The following is a 27,897-nucleotide window of genomic DNA, read 5'->3' as shown; positions in this document are numbered from 1 at the left end:
AGGTAAGGATGGAATTATTTCCTTCATTGTCCTAAGACTTGCTGTAATTTCTGTCACTAGATAAATCAATAAATCACATTTTTGCTTGGGAAAAATTTACAATAATGTCAAAAAATAATCTCTTAAATATTATTTACCCAGTAAAGTTCTCCCTCTCTAAGGTTCCATTGTTCAGTGAATGCCTCAATGTTGACGTGTGGACCATTTCAGTGTTAAAGAATGTCCATAGATGTGGTATACATTAGAAAGCTACTAGAGATATGTTAGTTTCCTTTTGCTGTTGTAACAAATTATCATAAGCCTAGTGACTTGAAAAACATAAATTTATTATCTTACACTTCTGGACATCAGAAGTCCAAAATCAATCTCAGTGTGTCAAAATCAAGGTTGTCACAGGCCTTGATCCTTCTGGAGGTTCTAGGAGGAAACCCATTTCCTTGTCTTTTCTAGTTTCTGGAGGCCACCTGCATCCATGGAACCATGAAGCCCCATCCTCCATCTTCAAATCCAGCAGCATAGCATTCCAATCTCTCTCTACTTCTAATATCTTCTTGTTTTAACTCTGACCCTCTTGCCTTCCTCCTATGAGGATCCTGGTGACTGTATTTGGCTACCTGGATAATACAGAATACTCTCCCCATCTCTGAGATTCTTAATCCCATCTGCAAGGTCTCCTTTGTTCTGTGACATATTCTAAGGTTCTGAGGTTTAGATTATGGACATCTCTGGGAGAAGGATAGATATTCATCCTATCAGAGAAGGCCTCTTAAGCACTATGATCTATATACTCTCAAAAAACCCAAGGAATATAGGGCTCTTGTTTTAGAAATGGAACCTAATAGTCTAAACATAACTTCTTAAGTCTTAACAACAATCCTTGAGTATATGCATTTTTACATAGCAATTCTATAACCCAAAGACTGAAACACTCCATTTCTATAGCTCAAGGATTTCTGGACTATTTCCTAATGTATAGACATTAGAGTGGATGAGGTGGAGATGGCAAGTAGTATTTCTCCATTGCTAAATGTTTTTTAGAGAACAGTCCTAAAAGCTATTCTTTTAAGATCTTTCAAAATCATGCAACAGTCTAGAAATAGCTCAGTTTATCAAAGATTAATTACACTCTCTCTCACAGGCTGATGGAAAATGCATTGGAGTCTAATCCAGAATCACAGCCAGAAATCTAGAGTCACAAGAATTCACAAGTCCATGAATTTCACCAAGATCCTTTTTTATGCCCCTCCTCAAATTCAGTAAGTGCGCTCTCTAAGCTATTTTATTGATTTATTGATTTATTGTCTATCTGTAATTGGCAGAAAGGAATAAAAAGACCTTTGGTGACTTGTTTTTTTTCTTGAAAAATATGACTTAAAGACAGAAGTCACTATCTTTGTGAACCCTACAGAAAAAATGGATCATGCCTCTACATAAGGAAATACTAAAGTCATCACCTAGTAGAGAAAAGCATAAAGGAAATTAGAGATTTTTTTTTTCAAATTGTGTATCCCTAAACTATTTGTGCAGAAAACTAATCTGCTCTGTATTAAATCTCCAGAGAAGATTGGTTTAAAAGTAACTCCAGTGTTTCTTCAACATCTTAGTTAGAATTTTCATGTTTCCAAGTTTATGAAATGCACCTAAATGAATGATATTCTAAATGCCAAGGACATTTTGAGTTTCAAAACAGGATGCCTTCCTGAGAATCAGATTTAAGCAGCTATCCTCATAAAAATCTTTGGCAAGTACAGAAGCCACAGGGGGAAATGACAATAAACTTTTAAGTTTGAAGACTGGATATTTGAAAATATGATGCCTATTTTCAGCACCTTTTATAGATATACAGTAAACTTGGTTGTTTAAGAATATGCAAGTATATTATGTTTAACTTGATTTTCTTGGCCTATTTAGAGATCATAAACTCCCCCACAAGGTAAGATTTTTTCCTACTTTTTAAACAAGTCATCATGAAAAATGTTTTCCTCACCTTCTAATTTTACCATTTCCTTCAAGCCTTCATGGGCTATACACTTTGCAAATAATGTCCAAAATTGGAGACTGAGGGAGTGTCATTTTAAATGAAAAATTTTCAATGGATCCATACACATCTTTCATTATGGCTGGTAGTGACTCTGGGAAGGGGAAGGCTTGTTTTGGAGCAAAAAGATTTAAACTTGTTGAAGGATTTCACTGAAAGACTGGTATTGTTCAAAGCACATAAGAACTAAACACTTGCAATAAGTGGTTATATTCTCAGGAAATTTGGATGATTTAGATTTGGGGGACAAGCAAATGAGTGGTTCCCTGTAAATAAAAGGTCCAGGAGCATAGACTCACAACCCTTGCTAGCTCTTCTGCTTCCTGTATATCCTCAGACATTTTAGTGCTTCCCATATCAGTAGTGTAGGAGAAGTAGTACATATGCCTGAGGTAAACTTGAGTTTCTTCATAGAGGACCAGAGACCAAGGGAAAGAAAAGGAAAGACGTTTAGACCTATTTCCTGATTCTCATTGGGAACATTCTGATTTACTTTAATCTGTACACATTGGATCGTGCTTGCGTTCTTTGCATTCTCTACTACCTACCCTTCGAATTCAGAGATGATACAACATTTGAATTTAGAAGGAATGCAAAGCACAAATCTTGAAAATCAGCACATTATTACATTGTTATTTGAATTTATATGTGATGATTTAAATATGATTTAAATATGAGTGTCTTTTTCCTGTTTTCTTTCATGGCCAAAGTTTAAACTCTAAAATTCAATTGAGAACTTCCTAATTTTGCTAAATATTGTATGCATAAATACACATTACCCTTATGCATCAGACAATCTCCTGAAAGAAGCATGTTAATTCTACTGCAGTCTAATAAGGGCCATGGTGGAGGTATGTCCTAAACCTAACATTTTTTGAATGTTTATTGCATGCTTAAGGACTATATATACAGTTAATTTTTCCATAGCTTTATGAGCTAAGTACAATTATTATCTCCATTGAAATACAGGAAGAATTGAGGCTTAGCATGTTTAAAAACATAGTGAATTTTTGGGGAATGTCAAATAGTTTACAGTGACTGACATCTAGGTTTCTGTTGAGATATCCTTTATTGTGGGATAGAATTGATTCATTAGGTTTGTTTTTCTTTTTCTTTTTTTTTTTTTAAGTTTACTTATTTATTTTGAGAGAGAAAGAGAGACAGAGAAACAGAGAAAGAGAGAGAATCCCAAGCAGGCTGCATGCTCAGCATGGAGCCTGACTCGCGGCTCAGTCTCATGACTGTGAGATCATGACCTGAGCTGAAATCAAGAGTCAGACGCTTAACAGACTGAGCCACCCAAGCATGCTTCATGAAATATTTTTTTGATAGGCTGGTTGAAGTATCATCTCATACAGCTTCTCTCTCATCCAATCTGTATTTTAACCATTGAGCTTATGGCCTTCTAGTCTGACTCCTCTGATGTTCGTTCTGTCCATTTGTGAGAGGTGAAGGGTGCTGGGAGTAGAAAAACTCTTGGAAAGAAGGGTCCAAAATTCATGTGACAATGATAGATCCATGAGAGAATAGTCTAGAATAGGATCCTTCCCCATAAAGATAGCATCCAAAGAGGAGATTTCAAAAATAATAACTGCAGAAAGAAGAATAAAGCCATAGCAATGTCAAACCTCTTGTTTTATATTAGAAGTTTTATCCCTTAGCACTGGAGACGAGCAGAACCTTTGGCCTTGAGCCATGCAATCTTTCTTTATTCATGGTTGTTTGGAGAGAGAGAGGAAGCTTTGAGTGTCCTTTGGAGCCTGGAGTATAAAATAGATAATAATCATCCAATGGGAGCATATAGAACGAGCCCCAATCAGTATTGAAAGGATGATGTAATTTATCTAAGCCATTTTTGAACTTTTTCTGTAATTTTTAGTTAGTACTATCTCTTAAAGTAGCAAATTGGTAATTTTGCCTGAATGACAACTTAAATTAAGGTGTTCTGACCAATGGTTATATTATATTATATTCAGAACCTAGTTCTGAAAGATTATAGTATTTGTTTTATCTCTGTTTTGTTTTCACATCTAGTTCTTATGATGGCCTTTACGATTGGAATAATAATTCAGTCTTGGAACCAATAAGAAACACTACTGAATTTGTCAGGAGTCCACATTTGCAAGTAGAATAAACCCAGCTCAAATCAATTTCAATAAGAAGGGATACTATATTAATTTACATATTAAGGAGGAGCCTCATTGCTGTTACCAGCACTCAGTCTCTCCAGCTCTCTTTCCTGGCTCTTCTTTTCTTCACTTTGGCTTTATTCTTGGGTGGGCCATCTCCATGTAATGGCAGATGTGGTAATGAAAACTTCAGGCATACATGATCTTAAGTGCAAACTGGTTTAAATAATAAATGTACTGGATCACATGACAGATAGAAGTCCAGATGTAGTGCAGTTTTGGATGGGTTCAATCAAACTCTCTGGGATTTTCTTAGACCTTCGTAGCTTTCTAGGCCTCACAGATCCATAGCTCATCAATGAGAGTAAGAGAACAAATCTTTCCCCTCAATTATTGGATAGAAATCCTGCATTTCATTCTGTGAGAACTAAGCTTAGGTCATGCCCCATCCTGGAACCAATATCTAGGGCTACAGGGATAGGAATTCTTCTGATTGGCTTATACTACTCAAGACCCACCTCTGGACAGTGGGTAACAGTCCTACTCAAGACAAATGCCTGCTGTGTAACAGGTGACAAGTGAGATTGATACTGGGGAAGGCAATACCCACAGGACAGAATGAATAGTTCTTCATTATTCCAGCAAAAGTGTTGAAGGAGTTTCCCATTGGAGAGTTCCATTGGCTCAGGCTCATCTAGGCCCCACTTGACTGAAGAGAGTGAATGGGTCTTCATAGGCAGAAAAGAATTTTGAGAGCAGTCCAAACAATAGCTGTGTAGTATAAAATACTTCCAAATCACATCTCCACTTGCTCCATTTTAACTTCTAAATGGAAGTTAGTCTTGTCTACTGCCATAGACACACAGACTAGAAAAATAACATTTTAAAATTCTTGAGTACTAACAGCTGAATTTTTATTTAGAGTATGAAAAGATTAGGTAATATTTTCCAGTGGGAGGGGGAAATTGAGATTTATAGCAATAGCATTTCTTACACAGAAAGAAACAATGTCTGTTTTTCTGGAAACAAAAGCTGGAAGAGAATAAATCATGTTTTAGGAAAAATTGGTAGAAAATGACAGTTTCTCCCAATCCTTTCATAAAATGCTAGAATTAGCACGGTTTTCAAAGGGCAGAAATGCAATGGTGGCTGATATAGGGACTTAATTCTAATGAAACAACACAGAGAATAGTCTCTGCTTTTAGGAAGAACATTTGTGTTTTTCTTCTTTTTCTTTTTTAATTACAAAAACATAGTACACTCAATTTGATCCTGAATATATTTTAAAAATACATGATTTCTTTTCTTGCATCTTTATTGAGTATATTAAAAGGTAAAGCTTTAAAATTTTGTGAAAGTTTCAGATTCAAGTATAGACTTCCAGGGAAGGATCAAAGTTATGAGATGTAATTTAAGAATATTGCTAAATAAAATCCTTCCAAGGTAACCTGCCTTTGATTTATCTTTTCTATTAAAGATTAATAGTTTGAAATGTCATAACATCACAGACTTGAGGAAAACTAAAGCCTCGTAGAGTTACTGTGTAAACTTATATATAATGAGCCTCTGGTGTGCTGTCAGAATACAGTGTGGAGATGGAGGCTGAGAGATAATACCCCACCCCCTACTTCTATTCCCCAAGGTGGGTGTGGCTAACTGTGGGGAGTGCAAACAGCTGGCAATATAGTTACCTGGTACTTTTCTGGCTTGCCATCATTTCTCATTCTTCTTCTTCGTAGTATTTTTTTCACCTCCAGATATGGTTTGTATTTATGCAAGGAACCAAGGGGTGAAAAGTTTTGCCAGCAGATCATTTGGTGCTATGAATACACACTAGTAGTTTAAGGAAGTTGCTGGCTGTTTCTCTGTCTCTAGTGTAAGTAAATTAAATGCAGAAGAAAATAATAGATTCTATAAACTGTTCTGTTCTTTCTGCTGTCTGGGAAGAAGTCTTATAGGACATCCTACATATGAAAGAAAGAATTCAGCTGTCATTATTGAAAATAGCATGTAACAGATACATTTAGAATAATTTTTAAGTTGGCTTTAGGAAGAATATTGGGATTGGATGTCACTCGAATTTAATATGTTCTTCCTGGGGGTTTCAGTGTGTCTGAAGACTGGGCTAGCTCCTTTGGGAAGATACATAATGTCTCTGCCTTCAAAGAACTGATAGTCTCTATAAATGTAAAGACAGGCATGCAGTTTGCAACAAAAGACACAAGAGAGCAAATAATAAATGGCTAGTGTTTTAGTTAGTTTCATTTCCAATCATAGGGACTCACTGGGGGTGGGGGTGGGGGTGTCATTAGAATTCATCTAATAAGAGAGATGGGATCTCATGGAGCTGTAGGGTAAAGATCCATGCCACGGAGTCATAGAAATACAAGAGCTGGACGCTTGTCCTGGATTCAAGGCAGCTGATAGAACCCCAGCACCAATGCTCTACCATTAATGGGATATGACTACTGTCTGGGTCTATTCTTCTCTGTTTTTCTCTCTGCCCCACTCTCTTGTAGAGTTTGGGTTCAGATTCCTGAGAGAGAATCTCTTTGACTTAGCTAATTATTAGAACCTCACTTAGCCTGAGCTAATATTTTCCAGTGGGAGAGGGTAATTCTCACCCAGCCATTGGCAAAAGGATAGGTGAGCCAGCTGTTTGTTGGAGTTGAGGGGAGGAGTGATTTGTGAAGGACACAAGGGCTGCCTCTTCCACAAGGCATTGTGAGTGTGTGGCAGAGGGCAGCAAAACAACATGAAAGACGGCAGTTAAGCATATTACTAATAAATGCAGTGTGAGAACAAAGAAGGGAGTACTTAATCTGGAATTCTCAGCCTAGTGAGACTTTATGGCAAATAGGGATTTGAACTGTGTCCTGAATGGTGAACAAGAATCTAGTTTGTAGAGAGTAGGGAGGAAGGGATTCTAATATAAAAGTATTGCGCTGCCTGAATAATAGCTACAAAACAGCCTTTATCTTTATCCATAGTAACTGGGACACATTTTTAATATAACTTTAAAAATTTGACTGTGAGCCCAAAAACACTTATAGCATTTAATTAGTCTGATTAAGGACTAATTTTCTAGTTGTGGAGGTGAAGCCAGGAGCAGTTTTTTTTTCCCTCTACTAATTGAGTGGGTCTTTATACAGAGATGTGATCTCCAAGTGGAGATAAGCATACACTAGCTATATTGTCATCCTCACATGAACTAGAAGGGAGGAAAGGGGAGAATCCCCAGCAAATAGAAAGAATTAGGAAGTGCAGTTTCTTCCCACTCCAGGAGAAGTACTGAGAAATTTCCTTTGCCTCCCCATCCACTGGCAGAAACTATGTTTTCCAAAAAATTTGTATTTGCCATTATGGTTAGTCCAAGAACCTAGATGTGAAATATTCTGTTTATATCCCTGATGAAAAATTTTTAGGACAAGAACCCATTTGCCCAACTAGGACCAAATGTCCACCCCAGAACAAGTCAACTATACCTGGGATGTGGATCTCATTTTAGAAATGGAGCATCTCTCTCTTTGCAAATTTATGGTTGCAGGGTTTGATGGAGGCAATACTCAGAAAAGGAGTGCTGTGTAGACACCACAACAATTGTTCATTTTAGTGTCCCTTTCATACCAAGGAAAGTATCAAGCCTCTCTTCCCATATGGGGCTTTGTTTTGACTTTCCTTCCTTCAAAACCTGAGCTGCTGATATCCTTAGCTGAAATTCTCTAGAATTTAACACTGAAGAAAGTTTGTGAGGGAGCCTAAACTAGTTTTGGTTGCTCCTCCACATTTGTCAGAATTGTAGGATTCCCTGGGCACCATAAAGAATACAGTATACTTGTCCTTTCAAGAGATCTTTTAGAGGCCTCTGGTATAGATTGGAAACTGGGCAAGATTATGTACCTTTCCTGGGCAGTTCTTCAACAGCAGCAAGACTTCTAATAGGAGGTAAAGGAACTGTTATCTGTATAGATTTCCATTTTCTTCGTTGGTCTTTGTAAGTTGCTAGAGAGAACCATCATCTTCCTTTCTGGAGGAAAGCAACTAAACCAAACATTAAAGTCCCATGGGAATCTTCTATTCATCGGTTTAGGGTCTACTTCCTCATACCTGCTGTGACATAAGAGTAATTATAAAAATTGCCAAAAATTATTTAGTACTTATTATGTGTCATGCACCTTCTAAGTCAGTACTCTACAAACTATTATAGATTGGCCCAGTTCAAATCCAGCCTGCTACCTATTTTAGTAAATAAGTTTTTATTGGAACACAGCCACTCCCATTTGTTTACATATTGCCTATGGCTGCTTTTGCCTCCCAACAACCAAGCTGAGAAGTTGCAACAGAGACCCTATGGTCTACAAAGCTGAAATATTTACCATCTGGCCCTTTTTGGAAAAAGTGGCTGACCCCTGACTTAAGCACATAATGTTTATCTCTTTGAATTCTCACAATAATCCCATAAAGCAGATACTTTTTTTTTCATTGTTATTTTACAGATGGCAAAAATGAGACACAGAAAGTTTTAAAAACTTCCTCAAGGTCACACAACTAGTAACTGTTAGAGAACTAGACTTATTCCTTTCAGAATTTTGAAACATTGGTCAGATCTAATGTGCGTTTAGACCCCAATGATAATAGTTACCATTAGTAAAGTACATATATATGAGGGCTATATAGCTGCTGTTGGATTCGATGCTAATTCATAACTCAGTGATGCAAAGATAGTGTAATCCTGGGCCTTGTAGCAAGGTAATTTGTGGGTAAAGAAAACCTTGTGGCAGTGTGATAAATTGCATTAATGACCCTTGTTCTTTACCCTTTCCTGTATCTGTGCTGTTTGCCATAAGACTTCACATTCTTCCTGCTAAAGAGGTACAATATATTTTCTCATTCTTTGATTTTGGGTGTGGCCACATGGCTTATTTTGGCCAATGGGATGAGACAGAAATGGTAGTATGCCAGCACTAAACCTGAGTCAAGAGGGACCTGCATTTTTCTTATCTTTGTGTGCTTCTGTCTTTGCCACAGAAAGAGCAGACCTGAGCCAGACTGCTGGACCCAGGAAAAGAAAGAGGGACATGCAGAGCATAAGTTCCCTAACTGGCTCACTTCCCTTGGTCCATTCCCGATCAGTCAACCTCTGGTCAACCCACCCACTGATACATGAGCTAAATGTTGCTGAGACTTAGAGGTTCTTTGTCATACAGCAAGAGCTAACTGACACAGGCAGATTTCTTCAACGTAAGTCTGTGGATATGGTAGCTTTAACCAGAATGGTTATGAGAATGGCAGGCAGTCAAAGTGCCACAGACTTCCCTTATTTCTTCAAAATATGTCTGAGGATGTGGAAGCTTTAACCAGAGTGCAGTTGTGGGAATGGCTCCAGGTGTCCCAGATTTTCCTCCAGAGGTGGTTCCCTTAAAGCCCAAGACAAAGATATTGCAAACAACTCAAAAGACTGATTAAACAACAACAACAACAACAACAACAGCAGCAACAACAACAACAAAAATCTCCAATAAGGAAGAATGTGTCTTCTTGTGTGAGTACATACAATATATAGGGACCTCAATCCTTGGTACTCTAGGCTTTAAAAAGTATGGCCAATAAATCTAATGTAGTGGTTATAAAACCAGGCAGTAGAACCACAAGGGAAGGAGTGCCAGACATCTACTGGAATGGCAAATATATTGGTAGCCAAGACTTTCTCATACCTTTCCATAATGTTAAGCAATGCTCATGGAGAGCTGTAGAAAATGCAGGACAACACAGATATTTGATGAGATCAGGAAGTATAAATGGAGTTCAGGTGTGACTTGGGCAAAAATCCAGGACTCAAGAATGGGATTTCCTCTGGTGAAATATCTTGGCTTTCTGAGGCTGGCTGGGAATTTCAACATAACTGAAGGTTGAAACTACACAGAGACTTTTCCTATCTACCACTTTTTATGGCACATGGCAAGAATGACCACAATTAGTATGTTTGAGGCATTTGTAAGCATGATAGCCACTACTGTGATTTTCCCCTCACATGCTATTTAATACCTTTAATTGCTTTTATTTAAATAACACTTTGTTTAATAACACTTTTTGGTACTCAGTGGTTGGTGTGCCTTCAAGAAAAAGAGAAGAGTACATGTTAAGTTTCCCAACATATAGAATGAAATTTTTTCAGGCACAAAGTATGGCTGAACCCTACAGAAGTATGTGATGCTTAGAGCTATAAAGAGCAATGTACAACATTTTCTCTGTCTTCTATGTATTTACCCTGTTGTTGAAGAGACAAAATTCTTATGTAAAAATAATTATTAACTACAGAAAAATGCTAGCTGGCTGAGGAAATTCCTAGCAAAGTCTTTTCTATAAAATCTTTTTGGATAATATTTGGCATAATAGAAGTAAGGTTGTTACAACAGAACTTTTTTTTCTTTAAACTGGTAAATATGTTAGAAACTGTAAACTGTGTTATAGTCTAGGACAAACTGTACTATTAATTCCATAAAAGCTTTTTAATTTATGAGTAGGCTATGGCAATCTGGTCAAATAAATGAAGACTCATGTAGACATGAGTCAGACAATCAAACATTATCATTCTTAATCTGTTATGCTTTTATGACCATACACATAATTTTATTTTAAAATGTTAAGCTTACAATGGTGCAGAAAGGATTTCATCTTTAAGATGTTGATTCTGAAAAGTTTAGACTTTAAGAAACAATTCTGGCATTTCATAAACGGATAAGTTTCCTTGGTTCTCTTTCTATTGTTAATATATGTAGTAAAGTATACCACCACAGAAGTGTCTCTTCTTCAGACGTATAAATAACAACAAATACTACTATAATAACCACCTTGAAGTGAATTTTTAATTGGTTTGATGACGATAGTAGCAATTCCCAAAATATGCTAGCTCTGTTTACTCTCAATTTTATTCAGCATATGGACATAGGAAAGCATTAGCATTTTCCAATTCCAAGGACGAATGTGTTTAATGTTAAAATAACTCAGAACAGTTCTATGTTTTTCATCATAAAGTTCAAGCAAAAAATATAAATACAAAAATTCAGTTCTGCTGCTGTTATTCTCTATAAATTTGGTCAGGCTGTCAGGGATATGACCTTGTGGATCAATTATCGGGGCTTCCTTTAGCCATCAACTCAGTTGAACACAATATTGTTTCCACAATATTCTGAATATCCTTTCCATGGAGGCTAGAGCCACAGTGATTGGTGGAATACCTGGTAGTAAAGTATCAGACAAGCATAGGAGTTTGGGTTTGAGTCTCAGTCCACACAGCCAGCTTGCAAGAAATATAACTTTCATCTCTTATTTCTCACCTGAACTTAATTTCAACTTTCAAACTGCATTCTGCTGAGTGGTGGAAACTTAATCACTTTGGAATTACACCCCTGGTTTCCCAGTGTTGAGTCCAAAGTCCATGGGATGGGAGTAGAGGAAGAATCAAACATAGTTTGTCTTCTGTCAGTCCTGGAATCTTCAGGGACAGCTTCTTTCTCACCTGACCTTCAGTTATCTATCAGCACAGAACATTTCTGGGTTTTCATTTTTTCCTGGCAACGAGATTCTTTCAAGGTTTCTCCATAAGCTTGTCAAAAACAAATTTCAAAGCCAAGCCAAGCAGAAATTTATAAAGTTTGACCATTCTCTATTCAATCTTCAGGGAGAAATTTTCTTGGGTGAGGGCTGCTATAGCCATGGAAGTACATTTACGGCTTCTTGTGGAAGCTAAACCACCCTTTCCCTCTGCTGATTTGCTTCAACCCAGCAACCATGGCTTGACTTAACCTGTGCTATGCGCTGGGAGAAGAGGCTGCCATGACACTGGAGAGCTCTGTCCCTAGACCATTCTTTGGAGTACCACACTCTGGTGTAGTTTTGCCTGTGAGCCGAGATCAAGAGTCAGAGGCTTAACCGACTGAGCTACCCAGGCGCCCCAGGATGTATTTTGTATAGCATCATTCTCAAGTACAAAATACCTCAGCACTATAATTGATGGTGAGGACTGAGCCAGAAGTCACAATACAGTCTTACTTCCCACCCACACAACCTTTTTTTCCCCTAACAAATGATGTCTTTAGGAAATCTTATAGTGTTCATGTTAAGAAAGAGTCTATTTTTAAAATGTTCCAAAAACAAGGCAGCAGAAATTATAAAATATTGCCCAGAGTAGGGGCTCCTGAGTAAAGCGTATTTCTGAGACCAGCAGCATCAGCGTCACTGGGAAACTTGCTAGAAATACAGTTCCTTGAGCCCTTCCAGAGACCTGCCTCATCAGAAACTGGAGATGAGGCCTAGAAATCTGTGCTTTAACAAGCCCCTTAGGTGATTCTGATGCATGCACAAGTGTGAGAGCCACTGGCCTGAGGCAAGGGTGGGCAAACTATAGCCCAGAGACTAAATCTGCCCACCTATTATATAAGAGTGTTATTGGAACACAGCTTTGCTCCTTGTTTATGGCTGCCTGTGCTGAGCTACAACAGCAGACTGGAGTAGTTCTGATACCTTAAGCCCCACAAAGACTAAAATATTTACTTTCTTATCCTTTACAAAAAGTTTGCCAACTCCTGGTCTAGAAAAAGGAAGCCTCTTCAATTTTAGCTTGTACATATTTTTTCTCCATTTGAAGTACAGAATCTATCTTAAGCATTTACCCCAAGTATTCTATGACAAAGTGGCCGTGAACTTAGAACTTTAATTGAATATGCTGATGTGGATTCTATTCGTGTAGACTTTTTTGGAATGTGGAATGACCATTCTTGCCTCCTATCATTTACTTCTCTCCTAGAAATAAATATTAAGTGTAAGAAAACAGTAATTCTTAAAAATGAAAGCCCAAAGACAGATATTGCTGTTTAAAGTAAGAGATAAAATAAATCTAAAGGGTTCCACCTGCTGGTGGAAATAAAAAATGACTACAAATTAATGTAAAAATTACCTGGTCAGTCAAAAATGATAGTCACAGAAGTTTAGACTGAAAGGACAATCACCTAGTTTCTTTATTTTAAAAAATGAATTAATATTAATATGAAAATAAAATTAGAATCCATTCCTAATAGGTTATACAAAGCATACAGACAATACAGTTTTTTAGACTATAAGCTTTGTGAAGGTAGGGGCGGGGTCAACTTTGTTTATTAGGATATTCCCATCCCTAAGTAAGGTTCTTTGCAAATATGTATAAATAATTTTGTCCTATGATTTAGAGTTGCATGAGACACTAACCGTTGCAGAAAGTTATGTATTTTTAATTTAAAGAATCATAAAATTATGTTATGAAACTACAAAAAAACACATTTTGTAACAATTTTACTCCTTAAATGAAAAATTTTCATGGAAGAATCTAACATAAATATGTCATAATACATTTTATTTCTTAGAAAACTAAATGTGCCAATCGGGATAGGCTCTATTATGCTTAAATCTTGGTGACTTACAATGACAAAAGTTGTTTTCTGTTCACATCCATTATGGTTTGCCTATAGCTCTGTTCCACGCATGTCTTCATTTTGCAACCCAGGCTGTTGAAATAGCATTTGTCTGGAACATAAATGGTCGTCTTGATACAGAGAAGAGAGACTTAAATCACACACACAGACTTTTTTTTTACTTTTTAAAAAGAGCTTTATTGAGGTATAATTTCCATACCCATTCTAAGTAAACAACTTAATGATTTTTAATAAATTAACAGAGTTGTGCAACTGATCATGGCAATCCAGTTTTAAAACATTTCATTTTTAGCACTCCCAAGAAATCTCCTGTCCCCATTTGCAGTGAACCCACATTCTTACCCCCAGCTGTAGGCAACAATTAATCTGCTTTCTGTCTGAAAATTTGCCTTTTAGGGACATTCTTTTTTTTTTTTTTTAATTTTTTTTTTTTAACATTTATTTATTTTTGAGACAGGGAGAGACAGCATGAACGGGGGAGGGTCAGAGAGAGAGGGAGACACAGAATCTGAAACAGGCTCCAGGCTCTGAGCTGTCAGCACAGAGCCTGACGCGAGGCTCGAACTCACGGACCGCGAGATCATGACCTGAGCCGAAGTCGGCCGCTTAACCGACTGAGCCACCCAGGCGCCCCAGGGACATTCTTTATTAACGAGGGAATACAATATATATTTTCCGTGTCTGACTTCTTTCACTTACCATGTTTTTAAGGTTCACCTGTGCTGTAGGGTGTATTGGTAGTTTGTTTCCTTTTTTATAAAGGAATAATTTTCTGTTGTATGGATGTATCACATTTTTAATCTATTCACCAGTTGATGGACATTTGTGTTGCTTCAGGTGTTCAGTTATTGCACATAAAGCTGCTGTGTACATCCATAGCACAAGATTTGTGTTGACATGTGTTTTTATTCGTCTTGGGTAGATACCTAGAAGTAGATTTGCTGGGTTGTAACATAAATTCATGTGTAACTTTTCAAGAAACTGCCCAACTTTTACAAAGTGACTACCCATTTTACATTCCCACCAGCAACACATGAGGGTTCCACTTTCTCCATCTCTTCACCAACAGTCGTTATTGTCTTTTTTATTATAGCCATCCCAATGGGTATGGAAAGGTATTTCACTGCAGTTCTAATTTACATTTTCTAGTTCAAATGACTTAAGCATCTTTTCATGTGTGTATTAACCATATCTTTGGTGAGATATTTATTCAAATCTTTCACCAGTTTTTTTTCAGTTGTCTTATTGAATTTTAAGGGTTATTCATATATTATGAATAATATCTTTATCAAATACATGATGGGAAGATTTTCGCAGTCCGTAGCTTGTTTTTTCATTGTCTTAGTGTCTTTTGAAGCACACAAAAAAAGTTAAGGTTTACAAAATCCAATTTATGAACTTTTTTTTCTTCTATAAAGTATGCTTTTGGTGTCACATCTAAGAACTCTGTGCCTAACCTAAGGTCATGAAGATTTTCTATTATATTTTCCTCTAGAAGTTTTATAGATCTAGTTCTTATATTTAGGTCTGTGATCCATTTTGAGTTAATCTGTGGTTTAGTATGAAGAAAGTTGTATCATCCTTAAATCTCCCCATTATATTTCTGACAAATCTGGCAATCTGTTGCTTGCCCTAATCTTAATCACAATTTAAGACTACCTGCAATATTGTCCCTCCCAATTGTCATCAAGTTTTTGACAGTGCCCTGGGCATGGAGATTTTCCATTCTGTTCCAAATCAAGTCAGTCCACTCTGGCAGTGAAGATGATAGTGTTCGTGGCCTGCTTTCCCTGAGGGTGGTGTTGGAGCCTCCCTTGGCTAAAATGCCATAAACCCCACTGTTCTTACCCAAGGTTTGGTAGTTTTTCTTGAACAGATGTTTCTTAGTTAATTGTATGCCTTTGGTTAATTTTCATAGTTGGGAATATATATTTTTAATGTCCAGCAATGTTGTTGCTTTTGGGGAAGAGGATTTGCCAAGCTACTCACTCCACCATTCTAGAAGTTCCAGCCTCTCTGAGGTAGTTTTCATAACATAAGGTTTTAAATGCTTGAAACCTTATAAAGTGTCTTATTTCTGCCTAGATTACATGAACCAAAGCAAGTCACATAGTTCAACAAGATAGGGCTGCATAATCCTCATGTAGCAGAACATCACAGAGATGATTTGGCAGGCAACTTCTGAAATGGTTCCTAATGGTCTTGTCTTCTGGAACTCACACCCTGTGTCATCCCTTCCCGTGGAGTGTGGCCTGGACTTAGTGACTGGCTCCTAATAAATGGAATTCAGCAGAAGTTTTGGGATATGATTTCCATAATCAAGTTATGTAACAAGACTGTTACTTCCATCTTGCTAGTACTCTCTTTCTTGCTGGCACTTTCTCGTTCTTTCTCTTGCCTGCTTGGGTTGTTCACATTGACAAAGCAAGATGCCATGTTGGAGAAGCTCATGTGACTAGGAACTAAGAGTGACCTCTGGCCACAGCCAACACAAAACTGAGAGCCTCCTACTAAGTGCAATAGCCAACAAGGAACTGGACCCTGCCAACAATCACTGATGAGCTTGAAAGCAGATTCGCCTTCAGTTGAATCTTGAGATGACTTCAGCTCTGACAACTTGATTGCAGCCCAGTGTGAGACCCTGAAGCAGAAGACCCAGTTAAGCTTCCACATTCCTGATCCGCAGAAACTGAGATATTAAATGCTTATTGTTTTAAGCCACTAAGTTGTTGGGGTAATTTCTTATGTGGCAATAGTTAACTGATACAGAGAGGAACTGAAATATTTGGTGAAGAGTCATATAATCTACCACAATAAGCATGTTAGGCATGGAACTGGGTAGATTGCTTTTTGTCATATACAGGATCAATGCTTCTAAATGAATCAAATTTTATTCAAAATGGATTTCCATGGGACTTATAACCTGGCATTTGCCATGAATTTTTATTCTTATTTTATAAAATCATAAAATATTGGGGCGCTTGGGTGGCGCAGTTGGTTAAGCGTCCGACTTCAGCTCAGGTCACGATCTCGCGGTCTGTGAGTTCGAGCCCCGCGTCGGGCTCTGGGCTGATGGCTCAGAGCCTGGAGCCTGCTTCCGATTCTGTGTCTCCTTCTCTCTCTGCCCCTCCCCCCTTCATGCTCTGTCTCTCTCTGTCTCAAAAATAAATAAACGTTAAAAAAAAAATTTTTTTTAAATATTGGAATCACAATTTTAGTATTTCCAGAAATTATAGAAATACTGCTTACCACAGCAAAATAAAGTATGGTTTTGTAAAATGGGATTAAAAAATTATATTTTCTTGGTCATTCTCATTGATATTTTATAATTGCTAAATGTTTTGATAACTGTTTAATCTTTATAATATATTTTAAAAGTCTATAAATGCTAAAATCAATAACCTTCACTTATATAAAAATATTCAGTTAAAAATATAAAGGGAGATTATTCCAAAGAGTAGATTGTGGAGAAGAAGACCAAAAATGGTAACTTGACAGCAGAAGAACCTGACTAACATGACCTCAAGCCAGGTGACCAAGGTTAACATCAACAGTGATAAATCGTATTGGCAATATGTGCCTTTGATATCACATGATGAGAATGCCACTTTAGCTCTTTGGATTCCTTCTCCAAAACACATTACCCTAGTCTAATCATGAGAAAAATATCAGATAAATACCAACTGAGGGACATTCTACAAAGTACCTTACCAGAATCCTCAAAACCGTCAAGGTCATGAAACCCAAGGAAAGTTTGAGAAACCATCACAACCAAGAAGAGTTGTAGGAGATATGACTGCTGATGATAATGTGGTATCCTGAAACAGAAAAAAGACATTAGGTAAAAGCGAAGGAAACCTGAATAAAACATGGGCTTTAGTTAATGATAATGAACTAGTATCAGTTCATTAATTGTGACAAATGTACCATACTAATGTAAGATGTTAATAGCAGAGGAAACTGGGTGTGGAGTAAAGAAGAACTCTCTTTATTACTTTCACAATAAATTATTTAAATATAAAACTTCACTCAAAATTGTTTATTATAATACAAGAAAGATCTCCTTCTTAATAACAACAAACCCATAAAATATCTCAAAATTTTAAAAAATTCAAGATCTATATGAACAATTTTTCTAAATAAGGAGATAAAAGATTTGAATAAGATTTAAATAAGTATGTTGTGCTCCTGGATCAGAGGGCCAAACATCAAGTTTTTTCTGCCCACATGTATTTATTATTTCAAAGTAATTCTAAATATACCAATAATATTCCTTCTTGAACTGGGAAAAATGTCTTATCTGTTAAAATAAATGGACAAAGGTACTCAAACTACTTTTTAAAAATAAAGTAAATTTGATGATATATCCAACCAGATAGTAAAACATATTATAAAGCTATAGTTAAGTCATTAAAATAGTGTAGCACTGGTAAAATAATACACTCTCATTTTTTTCTTTTAATACATACTACTCATCACTTTGGTAGGCACTAAGAATAGTGTGGAGGAGGTCAGACATTATCCCTGTCCTCATGGAGCTTACAGTCTATTGGAGAATGTAGCTATTGTTTACAACAATTACAACACAATGTACTGAGTGAGTTGGGGAAGATTTACTGGAGGAAATGGTATTTCAGTGAAGGCCTCAAAGATTTTAGTTAGTTAGGTACAGGAGGGAAAAGAGTTAAAAAGACCATAGTGGACAAAGTAAACACTCCATGTGAATGAAGGAAAGATATTAAGCCAGCTGGGGATAGAAACCAATGGGGAGAATGTGAGATAGGCAGTTAGAGTTAGGCAAGTACCATAGTGCATATATTCTCATGAAGGGTCTTAGTTTTTACCCTGAGAACAATGGGAAGTCACTGGGGATTTTTAAACTGGAGAAAGACCCAGTAAGATTAACATCCATAAAATGATTGGTATGATTTCCCTGAGAAAAATAAATTAGAATAGAGCTAGAAAAGTATGCTGGGAGATAGGAAACTACTGTAATCAATGAGATTATAAAGATTTAAATATAAAGGCAAGAATAGGAAGATGGTGGAGATTTGAGTGTGGTTAAAGAGAAATGGACAAATAAGAATGTTATTTAGGAAATTTAGTCTGTATTGTAGTGGAAGAAAAACTTTCAAAAAATAATAGCAATGAAAAAAATAATTTGCCAACGTTAAAATTTATTTTTATTTTGTATATAAAAAAATTCAGGTACATGGTGCATAGTTCAGAGAAAGAGAATAATATTTGTAATAAAATCAGAATAAGATAAATACTCTCATGAAAAATGGACAAAGAATATTAACAAGAATTTTATAAAACAAGATTTACAAACACTTGAGAAATATATAAAAACATTAAAACTCAGCAATGATAATTCCTATTATAATCAATAACCAAGGAAATGCAAATTTCAAAATAATACAGTCCCAATTTTAATTTCTGGAATAGGGCAATTTAAAAGCAGTGATAATTTCCAGTGTGGGCAAGGATTTGGAGAAAACAGTCATTCCACAAATGAAATGTGAGTTCTTTTTTTTTTTAATTAAAAAAATTTTTTTTAATCTTTATTTTTGAGAGAGAGAGAGAGAGAGACACACACAGAGTGTGAGTGGGGGAGGGGCACAGAGAGAGGGAGACACAGAATCCGAAGTAGTCTCCGGGCTCTGAGCTGTCACCACAGAGCCCGACGCGGGGCTGGAACTCAGGAACCGTGAGATCATGACCTGAGCTGAATTTGGATGCCCAACTAACTGAGCCACCCAGGCGCCCCAAAATGTGAGTTCTGATGAAAAGTTTAAATCAGAACTCTTTTGGGGGCGCCTGGGTGGCTCAGTTGGTTAAACGTCCGACTTCGGCTCAGGTCATGATCTCGTGTTTCATGAGTTCAAGCCCCGCTCGGGCTCTGTGCTGACAGGTTAGAGCCTGGAGCCTGCTTCGGATTCTATGTCTCCCCCTCTCTCTGCCCCTCCCCTGCTTGTGCTCTCTTTCTGTCTCTCAAAAAATGAATAAATGTTAAAAAAAATTTTTTTTAAATCAAAACTCTTTTTACAGAAAACATTTTCACCATCTACAGTATAAAGAGATTTTAAAAACATTCATACTTTTTAACTCAAAATAATTCTAGGAAATTAACCTGAGGAATTAATCTGTGATGTAAATAAATATTTATATAATAAAATATTTTCACTACAATATTGGTTATAATAGCAAAACCAATTTTAACAATATGAATAGGAAAATGTTTAATGGCAAGTGAGAAATTACTTAAGTCATTGAAAATGATATATTTGAAAAGCTTTAATAACATGGGGAATTATTTATGACCTAATTTTAAAAGAATAAAGTTATTATACAATGTTATGCAATAATACCCCAAATATATAATGACTAGTTTATATCAGAAAGAATGCAAGAAGTTGGATAAGTGAATAAGAGAGTTTGAAACACTCCGATATTCAAATGAAGACCTTGAGCATAAACACGGAATTTGAAAAGTATGGAATGCACTTTGAAGACCACCCCATGAGAACATACCTCTGGCTGGATTGCAAAATCCATATTTTGAGGAGTAAAAGAAAACATGGTAAGTCCTAGAAGCTGAGTTCTAACTCCTTCTCGTGGCTACCAAAACCCTGAAGGAATAGAGGTCCAAGGAGCTTCAGTTTACTATAGGGATGTGGGGCATTGCTTAGGAGGATTAATTTTATAGCAGCAAGCAAAATAAGAGATGGAAAACAGAAGAGGAAGTAATACTGGTAGGGAAGCCGATATTCAGTTGATGATTGGTGGTTGAACTGAGATAGTGTTGGTGAGAATAAAGAGGAATGTGGGTTACAGATATTGAGGAAGTAAAATCAATAGGATTTAGCAATTGGATCTATAGACACTGGGAGCTAGAGGGGTTTCTAAAAGGTGATTAGAAGGGTGATGCCTTAGTCTGCTCTAGCTGCTGTAACAAAATACATAGACTGGCTGCTAATAGACAACAGAAATTTATTTCTCACAGTTCTGTAGGCTGGAAGCCTACTACTAAAGTGTTAGAAGATTTGGTGTCTGGTGAGAGCCCTTTTCCTTGTGCTGTCTTCTCATTGTGTCTTCACGTAGGAAGGACACAAGGGAGCTCTCTGGGGTCTCTTTTGTAAGGGCATTCATCCCATTCTTGAGGGCTTAGTTCTCCTGACCCTAATCATGTTGAAAGTCCCTACCTCCAAATAGCATCACATGGGGGATCAGGTTTCAATATGGATTTTAGGGAGATACAAACATTCAGTCTATAGTTGATGGTATCGCCATCCTTGGAAATGGAGGAGATTCAGCTTATTGTGCGGGAAGTTGATGAATACGTTTAGATGTTTTGAGTTAGATCTACTAATGGAGAACACCAATTGGAGATCTCTTCCATACAGTTGGAAATGTAGGGTTTAGGCTGTGAGACAAATGGGGCCAGAAATAAAGGTACTCTTTCTCTCTCTCCAACCCACCATGAAGCCTGGAAGAGGTTGGAGTTAGCAAAGGAGTCAACATGGGAGAAAAAAGGTATTACCAGAACCTATGAAATTGACTACATTTAAGGGGAGGAGGGAAAAGAGAAGCAGAAAGGAGACCAGAAAACTGAAGTGCAAAGTGAAGTGTGGAGAAAACTATCTGAACCTGAGCCTCTGTATACAACGTTTAGAATTTGGGCCTGGTTAGGTCAGGAATTAAGGGAGAAAATTGAAAAAAATGAATAGGATTTTATGTATTTTAAGACTTATTATGATGGTGACTATGACATAGGATGAAAGCAAAGAGTGGACAGCAGGCATTCTAAAAATTACTATAAAGAAATGCACCAATAAATAAGCTTTTATATTTTCCTACAATTCCTAGTTTCTCTTTATCATGCAGGTTATTTTCTCAATAACTATTAGTAATAGTATATAAAATAAATCTTTTTTGGGGAGGCAAATGTGATATAAGGGACAAGGAACAGCCCTATCAAGCTAGTATAATTCATCTGTAAAATGGGGATAATAATACTTATCATCAGCTGATCTCGGAGAACTGTTATGTGAGCTAATTGAAAAGAACTATGCAGCATTGCCCGCATGTAAAAGCTACAGTAATGTACCACAGAATTAATATTTAGGGAATTTTTTTGCTTCTGATTTTATGCTGGTAAAATTGTCATTACTTGAAATAAGCCATAAATATCTATTTTTTGCTCTATGTTCAGTAAACAAATGTTCTATTTCTTACACTTATAAATTTACTGTGATTTTGCCTTCTGTGAGATGTTTGCATTTATCTTATTTTTGCCCGCTTCTGCTCTGGCAAATACGTGCCAAATAAAATGTTAGTATCAGCAAACAAACATTTTTGTTGGGTGTGTCCTCACTGTCCAAATGTTTGTTTTTAGCCAGAGCTATTTGTTTCTGAAGCTTTCATGAAACATGCATTTGTTTTTGAACCCTCCCAACAGCTCGGATATTCCTGACTACATTTCCTTAGGTCACCTTTTACTCAGCACTTCTTTCTTATGAATTCTCCTGTTGGCCAGAATTTTTTCTGAGGCTTCAGTACTTGCCTGGTAGGAATGCTTATAAAAACATTTGTGGATAGCCCAAACATTTTCAATAACATTTGCTTGGAAAAATTTTACTGGCAGTCAGGACACATTATTTAAACATATTTCAAAATATTTATGAGTCCCTGCAATACTTTGGCGGTGTCTGTATAGCAAGGCTGAATTGATGGTTTTCTAGTTAAGTCTTTTTGTTTGTTTGTTTTTGGTCATTCATAACGGTTGATTGATGAGTGCTTGATAGACTTTCCATGCAGTTGATTTGATTAACTCGATAGTAGGGTAGCTATAATAACCAGTGAGTGGTGTTTGAACTTTCTTCCTTCTCCGAGAAGGGAGCTTTATAAACAATTTAGATTAACCTTACTGTAATCTCTTCAGATGCTTGATTCCCAGTTGTTATTTTAGCTCTTTCTCTTCATCTCCTTCCCAGCAGTAATTCAGAAAATGGTAGATTTGTTAGGATCATGTGGGGATTAGGATTTAGTAAAAGAAGCAGCTGAGACCTATGTTTCTCTATATAGGATTTACATCATTTTTAAAAGTCATTTTTCATGTTTCATGACTATGTCTAAATGAAGAAAGAAAATGAATGAATTATTTATATATTTAGGTGGAACAGCTAAAATAAGAATTTGTTTTATTTTGTATATGTGTTATTAGTAGAGTACTTCTTTGTGTTTTTTCAAAATAAAGAGGGAAATCTAAGTCTGTGATTATATCCAATCCTTGATTTTAGATCATCTGACCTGCAGGAGAAAAAGCAGGACATATTAACTTTGGCTACCAGGGATGATAAGGCCACATAAATTTAAAAGGACTTAGTAAGTGTATCTTTAAAAACCATATTAGAGGGTTTTAATTCATGAAAGCCTCCTTTCTGACTTTGCCTGTCCCCATGTTGCTAAGTCTACTTTCTGCATATCTTATCTTGCATCTCTCTGTTCTTTTGTGTGTAGATTTTTTCCACATGTGCTTGTGCTGTATTTTTTTTATGTGATTTCACTCTATATACCACTGTGTATATACATCTGACTGTCATTTTCTTTGCCTCTGCATGTATGCCTAGCCTACATTTTCTTTAGGTGTCTCCATTTACTTTTAATCTCTGTCTATGCCTTCATCAGTGCACCTCTCCATATATCTATGTTTGTGTGTATATAGATGTGTAAAAGGTTTGTGTCCTCTATTTCTATGCCCATTTTGATGTATCCCTCTGCTTCTATGACTTATTCTCTCTCATTGTCTTCCTCTCTGTGTTTCATTTTATGTGGCTTTCTCAACTTTTATTTGATTTCAGTTTGTTATAAATATCTTCCTTCTTTTATGATTTGTATGGTATTATATTTACTAACTAGAATTTAAAATTTCCTGTTCCATTCCACTAGAAAAGTGAACAGACCATTCATAAAAGAAATAAGTGGGGCAATAAATTTATAAAATGGATATATTCTCATTAGTAATTAGGTACATACAATTAAAATAATGAGATTATATTTATTGACTATCAGGTTGACAAAGATATCCATCATAAAAGAATAGTCAGTTATAAATTATAATGGCATTGAATCAACATTGTAGGAAAACAACATGTGTTGAAGTTTTAAATATATATAAATTTTGATTCAGCAATTCCACTTTAGGAATTTGTCTCCTCAAAAACTGGACAATTGTACAACTGTTTATTTGGGAATTGCCTTTAGCAGTATAAAATTGAAAGTAAATTATCCTTAGTAGGAGCTTGGTTAAATGAATGATTATACTCAAATACAACAGAATATTAGATTTATATTGCTACAGAAAAATTCTGTGGTATATTGACAGCTGGAAAATAATCAGTTTCAAAAAAGTGTGTAAAAATGTACATGTTGTATATGCCATTTATTTATTTAAAAAAAATAGGGTGTGTGGGTTGCTCAGTCGGTTAAGTGATTGGCTCTCTATGGGGATTCTCTCTTTCTCTCTCTCTGCCCCTCCCCTACTCACTCTGTCTCTGTCTCTCTTAAATAAATAAACCAAAAAAACCCACCAAATTTATAAATATATATATATATTAGATATATGTAATATATATTATAAAATAAAAAATAAAATATATATTATACAAAAATATACAAATATATATATAAGTCTATACGTATATAGTGTGTGTGTGTGTACTTTCTATGTGCTAAGCACAATAAAGACACTATAGAATCATTCATATTATTTTATATGGGGTGTAAGATAATGAAAGAACTTCCACCTTCGCTTTACTATGGATTTAACAAGCACATAATGTAAAAAAAAAATAAAGTTGCAGCAATTTTTACAAGAGTTTTCTTAAATTTTTAAACAGACAAATGCTTTTCTACTTTAAAATATTAAATTAAGTTGATCTCTTCTTTTGTGGTTTTTCTTTCCTTTTTCTTCTCCCTCCCCCACACTGTGGAACAGTGATCCTCTATATAAAGTGATCCCCAATCCTGGCCAAGAAAGTATTCTTAGGTATTCTGGAAATGCTATGCCTTAGTATATATGCCTTAGTATAATTCTTAATGAGTTGTCAAGAAGAAACATTTATCTAAAGCTTTTGGAAAAATAAAAAAATTTAAGCCATGTACTTGTCAAAATGTCATTCCAATGTGAAACATGGAGAGTCTGAGCAAATGTAATATGAAACAATAAAGGTGAACTCTTGGCTCAGTCATTGGAAATTGACACTAATGTCAATGGAAAACCAAACTTGAAAATCTAATGTTTACTACAATAATTTTCAAATTTTTTTTTTAATTTTTTTTTCAATGTTTATTTATTTTTGGGACAGAGAGAGACAGAGCATGAACGGGGGAGGGGCAGAGAGAGAGGGAGACACAGAATCGGAAACAGGCTCCAGGCTCCGAGCCATCAGCCCGGAGCCTGACGCGGGGCTCGAACTCACGGACCGCGAGATCGTGACCTGGCTGAAGTCGGACGCCTAACCGACTGCGCCACCCAGGCGCCCCAATAATTTTCAAATTTTTAAATGCAGATTCTTAGACCCCACCTTCAGAGATTCTGATTTGATAGATCTGGAGTAAATCATAGATTCTGTAGTTTAATAAGCTTCCCAGGTGATTCTAAGTTTAAGGGCCACATTTCAACAAACAGTGCTGATAAGCTAATCTACAATAGCTGATCTACTTTAAAAAGTTGACAGATTTACCTTCAATCATATCTACTAGATATATTTCTCAGAGAATTTTTTGCACATGATTACTTAAGGGATCATGGAAGTTATTTAAAGAGATTGTGAGTTCATAAGCAGGTTATATTCCAATTAAAGACCCATTGGCTTTCTGGACCACAATTCTGAGCCAAAATTTTAATGAGCTGCCAATGTTTACTTCCATCAAATAAAAATTATCATGCTTTTTCTTCAAAAAATAGCATTAATATTAATAGGTTTCATTTCATTGCTATTATTTTCTAATAGGTAGATAGTGTGAGTTTTCAATAATAATGTCATAAAAGTATGACAAAAATGTATAAATAATAGAAGACTACAAATGCAGAATTCTGATCAATAAAAGCAGCTATGTAGTATAAATAGAAGACTATAGTATAAATAGAAGACTACTTCAGAGCATTTGGACACAGTCAAAATAGCAGATCTATGAGTTTTAAAAGATTGAATGATATGCAATAAATATGTTGTTAGAAAAAATTTATATGTCTAAAGTAGAAGTTTGCCTGAAAAATAACTCTGAACTTCCTGCACAGAAGAGTCATGAGATGTACAGCAAGTTTATCATGTTTCTATAAGATATAACCTTCCTGTGTATATACAATTAAGGTGTACACTAAACACACAATTTAAATATTTTGTGGTCATTTAACACAAATCTATTTATAATTCTATTTTAAATAAAATTTATATGGGTGGGAGGGGTATCTGGGTGGCTTGGTTGAGCATCCCATCCTTGATTTCAGCCCAGGTCATGATCCCAGGGTTGTAGGATTGAGCCCTGTGTCAGGTTCTGTGCTGAGTGTGGAGTCTGCTTCAGATTCTCATTCTCTCTCTCTCTCTCTCTCTCTCTCTCTCTCTATCTCTCTCTCCGCCTCTGCCCTTTTCCCCCACTCACGTTCTCTCTCATGCTTTGAAAAAAAAAAAGAAAGAAAAAAAAAAAGAAAAAACCAATTATATGGGTCAGGATCCAAAAAACTTCACACAATGTAGCTGATAAATGAAACACCTGACCAGTTCAGAGAGCTTTATAGCCGTGGAACCATTTAGTTCTGTGTTTCTCAAACTTTACTGTGCCTATGAATCCACTTGGGAATCTTGTTTAAATGAAAATTCTGATAGTCTAGAGTATGTGACCTGAGAGTCACATTCCAAATAAGCTGTTGGTACAAGGACCACCCTTTTCATTGCAAAGATTTATTTCAACCCTTTTGTTTACTAGATGAAAGAATTGAATGTGGGAAGACATGGCTTTGTAAGGCATTACTAGGACCTTGGTGGACTTAAAGTCATGGAACTGAATTGTATTAATGGTATCAAACTCTTTTATCACTAAGGTAAGGCTTTTTTGTTGCCCTTCCTGAGTTGAGATTTCAGCTTTCTCTTTCATTCTGTGAGAGAACCAAAAGACTCCTTTCAATAAATTTCCCCTTTTTCTTTAAGTTTCCAGAAACAGTTTCTGATGCCTGCAATCAAAAGAATATATTATAGGCTCTGTGTTGGGACTTGTGTTGCAAAGAAATATACTATATTTATATCACAAGGAATAAATTATTCTACCCCTGGAACATAGTTACGTATATATTTCCTTAAAAATTTTATACAAGTCTGCTGGTGGCTCTCAAACATCTCTCTCCAGCATGACTCTCCCCTCAGTTGCTGAGGTTAAAACCTAGGAATCATTCTCCGTTTCTATTTTTCCCTTCCCACATTCAATCCATTAACAAGTTCTATCAGTTCTGCCTTTAAAATCCAGCCAGAAATCAACCACTTTTCATCTTAACCACTTTTCATCTCATTCTAGTCTAAACCATCACCATCTTTACCCTGGACATCAGCAACAGTTTCCTAATCCTTCCTTTTGTTTCCACTCTAGCTTTTCCACACAGTAGCCAGTGTGATTCTTTTAAAATGTCATCAAGGGGCATCTGGGTGGCTCAGTTGGTTGTGTCTGACTCTTGATCTCAGCTCAGGTCATGAGCTCACAGTTTGTGGGATCAAGCCCTGCGTAGGGTTCTTCACTGTCAGTGTGGAACCCTCTTGGGATTCTCTCCTTCCCTCTCTCTCTGTCCCTCCTCCACACTCTCTCTCTCTTTCTCTCTCTCAAAATAAATAAATAAACTTAAAAATATATATATATAAAATAAAATGTCAACCAGATCATGTTACATTCATGCTCAGAAATGCTCAGTAGCTTCCCATACCATGGAGAATAAAATCCAAACTCCCCGCCATGATTTACATGGACTTATGTGATATGACCCTTTACTAAACCTCTCTTACTTCATCTTGTTTCACCTTCCTCCATGTACATACTGCGTCACCTATACTACTCTCCCTGATAACTCTTTAATTGGAATGTAAGTCCCAAAGACAAGGATTCTGTTTACTCACTCTTGTATCCCTAGTACCTAGGATGATGTTTGGCATAGACTAGATTTCAATTACTAGTTCTTGAATGAATGAGGGAATGAATGAATGAAGAAATATATAAT

General features: G+C 36.2%; 1 long non-coding RNA gene across 2 annotated transcripts in view; it reads left to right on the top strand.

The window, feature by feature from the left end:
• Positions 1-27,897, top strand: part of LOC124526679 (uncharacterized) — a 71,427-nt gene that overhangs the window by 8,163 nt on the left and 35,367 nt on the right. The window contains exons 2-3 of one of the 2 annotated variants that reach the window (XR_006965718.1): positions 1,139-1,256; positions 15,720-16,633. This is a non-coding gene — a long non-coding RNA (uncharacterized LOC124526679). Of the gene's footprint in view, positions 1-1,138; positions 1,257-15,719; positions 16,634-27,897 lie in introns of those variants that run through there. The other variant, XR_006965719.1, reaches the window with a different exon arrangement.

This window comes from Lynx rufus, unplaced genomic scaffold, assembly GCF_022079265.1.
Source record: "Lynx rufus isolate CCGP_SWC_20201006 ecotype Redwood Valley unplaced genomic scaffold, mLynRuf1.p SCAF_5, whole genome shotgun sequence".
NCBI classification, from domain to species: domain Eukaryota; kingdom Metazoa; phylum Chordata; class Mammalia; order Carnivora; family Felidae; genus Lynx; species Lynx rufus.
The sequence above is the reverse complement of the archived record's forward strand: the minus strand, read 5'-3'. Positions and strand labels throughout refer to the sequence as shown.